Consider the following 8,248-nt stretch of genomic DNA (forward strand, 5'->3'; position numbering starts at 1 on the left):
ACCGAGTCTGTGCCGACCATCAACCACCCATTTACACTAGTCCTACACTAATACCTTATTCCTATCACATCCCCACCTATCCCTATATATTTCCCTACCACCTACCTATACTTGGGGCAATTTATGATGGCCAATTAACCTATCAACCTGCAAGTCTTTGGCATGTGGGAGGAAACCGGAGCACCGGGACGAAACCCACGCAGACACAGGGAGAACATGCAAACTCCGCACAGGCAGTACCCAGAATCGAACCCGGGTCCCTGAAGCTGTGAGGCTGCGGTGCTAACCACTGCGCCAATGTGCCCCGCCCCCCACTCCCCCAGTGTGTGCCTGTGTTACTGGGTATCAGTGTATGTCTTTGTTACTTGGTGTCAGTGGATGTCAAAATACTTGGTGTAAGTGTATGTCTTTGTTACTTTGTGTAATTGTCTGTCTTTGTCACTTGGTGTCAGTGTATGTCTGTGTTACTTGGTGTAAGTGTGTGTCTTTGTTATTTGGTGTAAGTGTGTGTCTTTGTTACTGGGCATCAGTGTATGTCTTTGTGACTTGCTATCAGTGTGTGTCTTTGTGACTTGGTGTCAGTGTATGTCTTTTTTACTCGGTGTCAGTGTGTGTCTGTGTTACATGGTGTCAGTGTATGTCAAAATGCTTGGTGGAGGTGTATGTCTTTGTTACTTGGTGTAATTGTTTGTCTTTGTTACTTGGTGTCAGTGTATGTCTGTGTTACTTGGTGTAAGTGTGTGTCTTTGTTACTGGGCATCAGTGTATGTCTTTGTGACTTGGTATCAGTGTATGTCTTTGTGACTTGGTGTCAGTGTATGTCTTTTTTACTGGGTGTCAGTGTGTGTCTGTGTTACTTGGTGTCAGTGTATGTCTTTTTTACTTGGTGTAAGTGTGTGTCTTTGTTACTTGGTGTATGTGTATGTCTTTGTTACTTGATGCCAGTGTATGTCTTTGTGACTTGGTTTCAGTGTATGTCTTTTTTACTGGGTGTAAGTGTGTGTCTGCGTTACTGGGTATCAGTGTGTGTCTTTGTTACTTGGTGTCAGTGTGTGTCTGTGTTACTTGGTGTCAGTGTATGTCTTTGTTGCTGGGTATCAGTGTATGTCTTTGTGACTTGGTATCAGTGTATGTCTTTGTGACTTGGTGTCAGTGTATGTCTTTTTTACTGGGTGTCAGTGTGTGCCTGTGTTACTTGGTGTCAGTGTATGTCTTTTTTACTTGGTGTCAGTGTGTGTCTGTGTTACTTGGTGTAAGTGTATGTCTTTGTTGCTGGGTATCAGTGTATGTCTTTGTTACTTGGTGTCAGTGGATGTCAAAATACTTGGTGTAAGTGCATGTCTTTGTTACTTGGTGTAATTGTCTGTCTTTGTCACTTGCTGTCAGTGTATGTCTGTGTTACTTGGTGTAAGTGTGTGTCTTTGTTACTTGGTGTAAGTGTACGTCTTTGTTACTTGGTGTCAGTGTATGTCTTTGTTACTTGGTGTCAGTGTGTGTCTGTGTTACTGGGCATCAATGTATGTCTTTGTGACTTGGTTTCAGTGTATGTCTTTTTTACCGGGTGTAAGTGTGTGTCTGCGTTACTGGGTATCAGTGTGTGTCTTTGTTACTTGGTGTAAGTGTATGTCTTTGTTACTTGGTGTCATTGTATGACTTTGTTACTTGGTGTCAGTGTGTGTCTGTGTTACAGGGTGTAAGTGTGTGTCTGCGTTACTGGGTATCAGTGTATGTCTGTGTTACTTGGTGCAAGTGTGTGTCTGTGTTACTGGGTGTCAGTGTGTGTCTGTGTTACTTGGTGTAAGTGTATGTCTTTGTTACTTGGTGTAAGTGTGTGTCTGTGTTACTGGGTATCAGTGTCTGTCTTTTTTACTTGGTGTCAGTGTATGTCTGTGTCACTTGGTGTCAGTGTGTTAGTTTGTGTTACTGGGTGTCAGTGTGTGTCTGTGTTACTTGGTGTAAGTGTGTGTCTTTGGTACTTGGTGTCGGTGTGTGTCTGCGTTAATGGGTGTCAGAGGTTGTCTTTCTAACTGGGTGTCAGTGTATGTCTTTGTTACTTGGTGTAAGTGTGTGTCTGTGTTACTGTGTATCAGTGCATGTCTTTGTTACTGGGTGTCATTGTATGTCTGTGTTACTTGGTGCAAGTGTGTGTCTGTGTCACTGGGTATCAGTGTATGTCTTTGTTACTTGGTGGAGTGTATGTCAAAATACTTGGTGTAAGTGTATGTCTTTGTTACTTGTTGTAATAAACTGTCTTTGTTACTTGGTGTCAGTGTATGTCTGTGTTACTTGGTGTAAGTGTGTGTCTTTGTTACTTGGTGTAATTGTATGTCTTTGTTACTTGGTGTAAGTGTATGTCTTTGTTACTTGGTGAAGTGTGCGTCTGTGTTACTGGGTATCAGTGTATGTCTTTGTTACTTGATGTCAGTGTATGTCTTAGTTACTTGGTGTCAGTGTGTGTCTTTGTTACTTGGTGTCAGTGTGTGTCTGTGTTACCGGGTGTAAGTGTGTGTCTGCGTTACTGGTTATCAGTGTGTGTCTTTGTTACTTGGTGTAAGTGTATGTCTTTGTTACTTGGTGTCATTGTATGACTTTGTTACTTGGTGTCAGTGTGTGTCTGTGTTACAGGGTGTAAGTGTGTGTCTGCGTTACTGGGTATCAGTGTATGTCTGTGTTACTTGGTGCAAGTGTGTGTCTGTGTTACTGGGTGTCAGTGTGTGTCTGTGTTACTTGGTGTAAGTGTATGTCTTTGTTACTTGGTGTCCGTGTGTGTCTTTGTTACTGGGTGTCAGTGTATGTCTTTGTTACTTGGTGTCAGTTTATGTCTGTGTTACTTGGTGTCAGTGTGTTTGTTTGTGTTACTGGGTGTCAGTGTGTGTCTGTGTTACTTGGTGCAAGTGTGTGTCTTTGTTACTTGGTGTCCGTGTGTGTCTGTGTTTCTTGGTGTCAGAGTATGTCTTTGTTACTTGGTGTAAGTGTGTGTCTGTGTTACTGGGTATCAGTGTCTGTCTTTTTTACTTGGTGTAAGTGTGTGTCTGTGTTACTGGGTATCAGTCCTTGTCTTTGTTACTTGGTGTCATTGTATGTCTGTGTTACTAGGTGTAAGTGTGTGTCTGTGTTACTGGGTATCAGTGTATGTCTTTGTTACTTGGTGTCAGTGTATGTCAAAATACTTGGTGTAAGTGCATGTCTTTGTTACTTGGTGCAATTGTCTGTCTTTGTTACTTGGTGTCAGTGTATGTCTGTGTTACTTGGTGTAAGTGTATGTCTTTGTTACTTGTTGTCAGTGTATGTCTTTGTTACTTTGTGTCTGTGTGTGTCTGTGTTACTGTGTGTCAGTGTGTGTCTGTGTTACTGTGTGTCAGTGTGTGTCTTTGTTACTGGGTATCAGGGTATGTCTTTGTTACTTGGTGTCATTGTATGTCAAAATACTTGGTGTAAGTGCATGTCTTTGTTACTTGGTGCAATTGTCTGTCTTTGTTACTTGGTGTCAGTGTATGTCTTTGTTACTTTGTGTGTGTGTGTGTCTGTGTTACTGTGTGTCAGTGTGTGTCTGTGTTACTGGGTATCAGTGTATGTCTTTGTTACTTGGTGTAAGTGTGTGCCTTTGTTACTTGGTGTAAGTGTACGTCTTTGTTACATGGTGTCAGTGTATGTCTTTGTTACTTGGTGTCAGTGTGTGTCTGTGTTACTGGGCATCAGTATCTGTCTTAGTGACTTGGTATCAGTGTATGTCTTTGTGACTTGGTTTCAGGGTAAGTCTTTTTTACTGGGTGTAAGTGTGTGTCTGCGTCACTGGGTATCAGCGTGTGACTTTGTTACATGGTGTGAGTGTATGTCTTTGTTACTTGGTGTCAGTGTATGTCTTTGTTACTTGGTGTCAGTGTGTGTCAGTGTTACTGGGTGTAAGTGTGTGTCTGCGTTACTGGGTATCAGTGTATGTCTTTGTTACTTGGTGTCAGTGTATGTCAAAATGCTTGGTGTAGGTGTATGTCTTTGTTACTTGGTGTAATTGTCTGTCTTTGTTACTTGATGTCAGTGTATGTCTGTTTTACTTGGTGTCAGTGTATGTCTTTTTTACTGGATGTCAGTGTGTGTCTGTGTTACTTGGTGTCAGTGTATGTCTTTTTTACTTGGTGTAAGTGTGTGTCTTTGTTACTTGGTGTAAATGTATGTCTTTGTTACTTGATGTCAGTGTATGTCTTTGTGACTTGGTTTCAGTGTATGTCTTTTTTACTGGGTGTAAGTGTGTGTCTGCGTTACTGGGTATCAGTGTGTGTCTTTGTTACTTGGTGTAAGTGTATGTCTTTGTTACTTGGTGTCAGTGTATGTCTTTGTTACTTGGTGTCAGTGTGTGTCTGTGTTACAGGTTGTAAGTGTGTGTCTGCGTTACTGGGTATCAGTGTATGTCTGTGTTACTTGGTGCAAGTGTGTGTCTGTGTTACGGGGTGTCAGTGTGTGTCTGTGTTACTTGGTGCAAGTGTATGTCTTTGTTACTTGGTGTCCGTGTGCGTCTTTGTTACTGGGTGTCATTGTATGTCTTTGTAACTTGGTGTCAGTTTATGTCTGTGTTACTTGGTGTCAGTGTGTTTGTTTGTGTTACTGGGTGTCAGTGTGTGTCTGTGTTACTTGGTGTAAGTGTGTGTCTTTGTTACATGGTGTCCGTGTGTGTCTGTGTTACTGGGTGTCAGAGTATGTGTTTGATACTGGGTGTCAGTGTATGTCTTTGTTACTTCTTTAATTGTTTGTCTGTGTTACTGGGTATCAGTGTCTGTCTTTTTTACTTGGTGTAAGTTTGTGTCTGTGTTACTGGGTATCAGTGCTTGTCTTTGTTACTTGGTGTCATTGTATGTCTGTGTTACTTGGTGTAAGTGTGTGTCTGTGTTACTGGGTATCAGTGTATGTCTTTGTTACTTGGTGTAATTGTCTGTCTTTGTTATTTGGTGTCAGTGTATGTCTGTGTTACTTGGTGTAAGTGTGTGTATTTGTTACTGGGCATCAGTGTATGTCTTTGTGACTTGGTATCAGTGTATGTCTTTGTGACTTGGTGTCAGTGTATGTCTTTGTTACTGTGTATCAGTGTTTCTCCGTGTTCCTGGGTGTCAGTGTGTGTTTGTTTGTGGTACTGGGTGTCAGTGTTTGTCTGTGACACTATGTGTCAGTATTTAGTTTAGTTTGGAGATGCAGCACTTAAATAGGCCCTTCGGCCCACTGAGTCTGTGCCGACCATCAACCACCCATTTATACTAATCCTACACTGATCCCGTATTCCTATCACATCCCCACCTATCCCTATATATTTCCCGACCACGTACCTATACTAGGGGCAATTTATGATGGCCAATTAACCTATCAACCAGCAAGTCTTTGGCATGTGGGAGGATACCGGAGCACCGGGAGGAAACCCACGCAGACACAGGGAGAACTTGCAAACTCTGCACAGGCAGGACCCAGAATCGAACCCGGTTCCCTGGAGCTGTGAGGCTGCGGTGCTAACCACTGCGCCAATGTGCCCACACCCCAGTGTGTGCCTGTGTTACTGGGTATCAGTGTATGTCTCTGTTACTTGGTGTCAGTGTATGTCTGTGTTACTTGGTGTAAGTGTGTGTCTGTGTTACTGGGTGTCAGTGTGTGTCTGTGTTACTTGGTGTAAGTCTGTGTCTTTGTTAGTTGGTGTCCGTGTGTGTCTGTGTTACCTGGTATCAGTGTATGTCTTTGTTACTTGGTGTCAGTGGATGTCAAAATACTTGGTGTAAGTGGATGTCTTTGTTACTTGGTGTCAGTGTATGTCTGTGTTACTTGGTGTAAGTGTGTGTCTTTGTTACCTGGTGTAAGTGTATGTCTTTGTTACTTGATGTCAGTGTATGTCTTTGTTACTTGGTGTCAGTGAGTGTCTGATTTACTGGGCATCAGTGTATGTCTTTGTGACTTGGTATCAGTGCATGTCTTTGTGACTGTGTATCAGTGTTTCTCTGTGTTGCTGGATGTCAGTGTGTGTTTGTTTGTCTTACTGGGTGTCAGTGTGTGTCTGTGACACTAGGTGTCAGTATGTAGTTTAGTTTAGAGATACAGCACTTAAACAGGCCCTTCGGCCCACCGAGTCTGTGCCGACCATCAACAACCCATTTATACTAATCCTACACTAATCCCGTATTCCTATCACATCCCCACCTATCCCTATATATTTCCCTACCACCTACCTATACTAGGGGCAATTTATGATGGCCAATTAACCTATCAACCTGCAAGTCTTTGGGATGTGGGAGGAAACCCACGCAGACACAGGGAGAACTTGCAAACTCCGCACAGGCAGGACCCAGAATCGAACCCGGTTCCCTGGAGCTGTGAGGCTGCGGTGCTAACCACTGCGCCAATGTGCCCAACCCCCAGTGTGTGCCTGTGTTACTGGGTATCAGTGTAAAGCTCTGTTACTTGGTGTCAGTGCATGTCTGTGTTACTTGGTGTAAGTGTCTGTCTGTGTTACTGGGTGTCAGTGTGTGTCTGTGTTACTTGGTGTAAGCCTGTGTCTTTGTTACTTGGTGTCCGTGTGTGTCTGTGTTACCTGTTATCAGTGTATGTCTTTGTTACTTGGTGTCAGTGGATGTCAAAATACTTGGTGTAAGTGGATGTCTTTGTTACTTGGTGTAATTGTCTGTCTTTGTTACTTGGTGTCAGTGTATGTCTGTGTTACTTGGTGTAAGTGTATGTCTTTGTTACTTGGTGTCAGTGTGTGTCTGTGTTACTGGGCATCAGTGTATGTCTTTGTGACTTGGTATCAGTGCATGTCTTTGTGAATTGGTGTCAGTGTATGTCTTTTTTACTGGGTGTAAGTGTGTGTCTGCGTTACTGGGTATCAGTGTATGTCTTTGCTACTTGGTGTCAGTGGATGTCAAAATACTTGGTGTATTTGTATGTCTTTGTTACTTGGTGTCAGTGTATGTCTGTGTTACTAGGTGTAAGTGTGTGTCTTTGTTGCTGGGCATCAGTGTATGTCTTTGTGACTTGGTATTAGTGTTTGTTTTTGTGACTTGGTGTCAGTGTATGTCTTTTTTACTGGGTGTCAGTGTGTGTCTGTGTTACTTGGTGTCAGTGTATGTCTTTGTTACTGTGTATCAGTGTTTCTCTGTGTTACTGGGTGTCAGTGTGTGTTTGTTTGTGTTACTGTGTGTCAGTGTGTGTCTGTGACACTAGGTGTCAGTATGTCGTTTAGTTTGGAGATACAGCACTTAAATAGGCCCTTCGGCCCACTGAGTCTGTGCCGACCATCAACCACCCATTTATACTAATCCGACACGAATCCCATATTCCTATCACATCCCCACCTATCCCTATATATTTCCCTACCATGTACCTATACTAGGGGCAATTTATGATGGCCAATTAACCTATCAACCTGCAAGTCTTTGGCATGTGGGAGGAAACCGAAGCACCGGGAGGAAACCCACGCAGACACAGGGAGAACTTGCAAACTCCGCACAGGCAGGACCCAGAATCGAACCCGGTTCCCTGGAGCTGTGAGGCAGCGGTGCTAATCACTGCGCCAATGTGCCCACCCCCCAGTGTGTGCCTGTGTTACTGGGTATCAGTGTATGTCTCTGTTACTTGGTGTCAGTGGATGTCATAATACTTGGTGTAAGTGTATGTCTTTGTTACTTGGTGTAATTGTCTGTCTTTGTTACTTGGTGTCAGTGTATATCTGTGTTACCAGGTGTAAGTGTGTGTCTTTGTTACTGGGCATCAGTGTATGTCTTTGTGACTTGGTATTAGTGTATGTCTTTGTGACTTGGTGTCAGTGTATGTCTTTTTTACTGTGTATCAGTGTTTCTCTCTGTTACTGGGTGTCAGTGTGTGTCTGTGACACTAGGTGTCGGTATTTAGTTTTGTTTGGAGATACAGCACTTAAATAGGCCCTTCGGCCCACTGAGTCTGTGCCGACCATCAACCACCCATTTATACTAATCCTACACTGATCCCGTATTCCTATCACATCCCCACCTATCCCTATATATTTCCCTACCATGTACCTATACTAGGGGCAATTTATGATGGCCAATTAACCTATCAACCTGCAAGTCTTTGGCATGTGGGAGGATACCGGAGCACCGGGAGGAAACCCACGCAGACACAGGGAGAACTTGCAAACTCTGCACAGGCAGGACCCAGAATCGAACCCGGTTCCCTGGAGCTGTGAGGCTGCGGTGCTAACCACTGCGCCAATGTGCCCACCCCCCAGTGTGTGCCTGTGTTACTG

The sequence above is a fragment of the Heterodontus francisci genome, unplaced genomic scaffold, assembly GCF_036365525.1.
Source record: "Heterodontus francisci isolate sHetFra1 unplaced genomic scaffold, sHetFra1.hap1 HAP1_SCAFFOLD_57, whole genome shotgun sequence".
NCBI lineage: Eukaryota > Metazoa > Chordata > Chondrichthyes > Heterodontiformes > Heterodontidae > Heterodontus > Heterodontus francisci.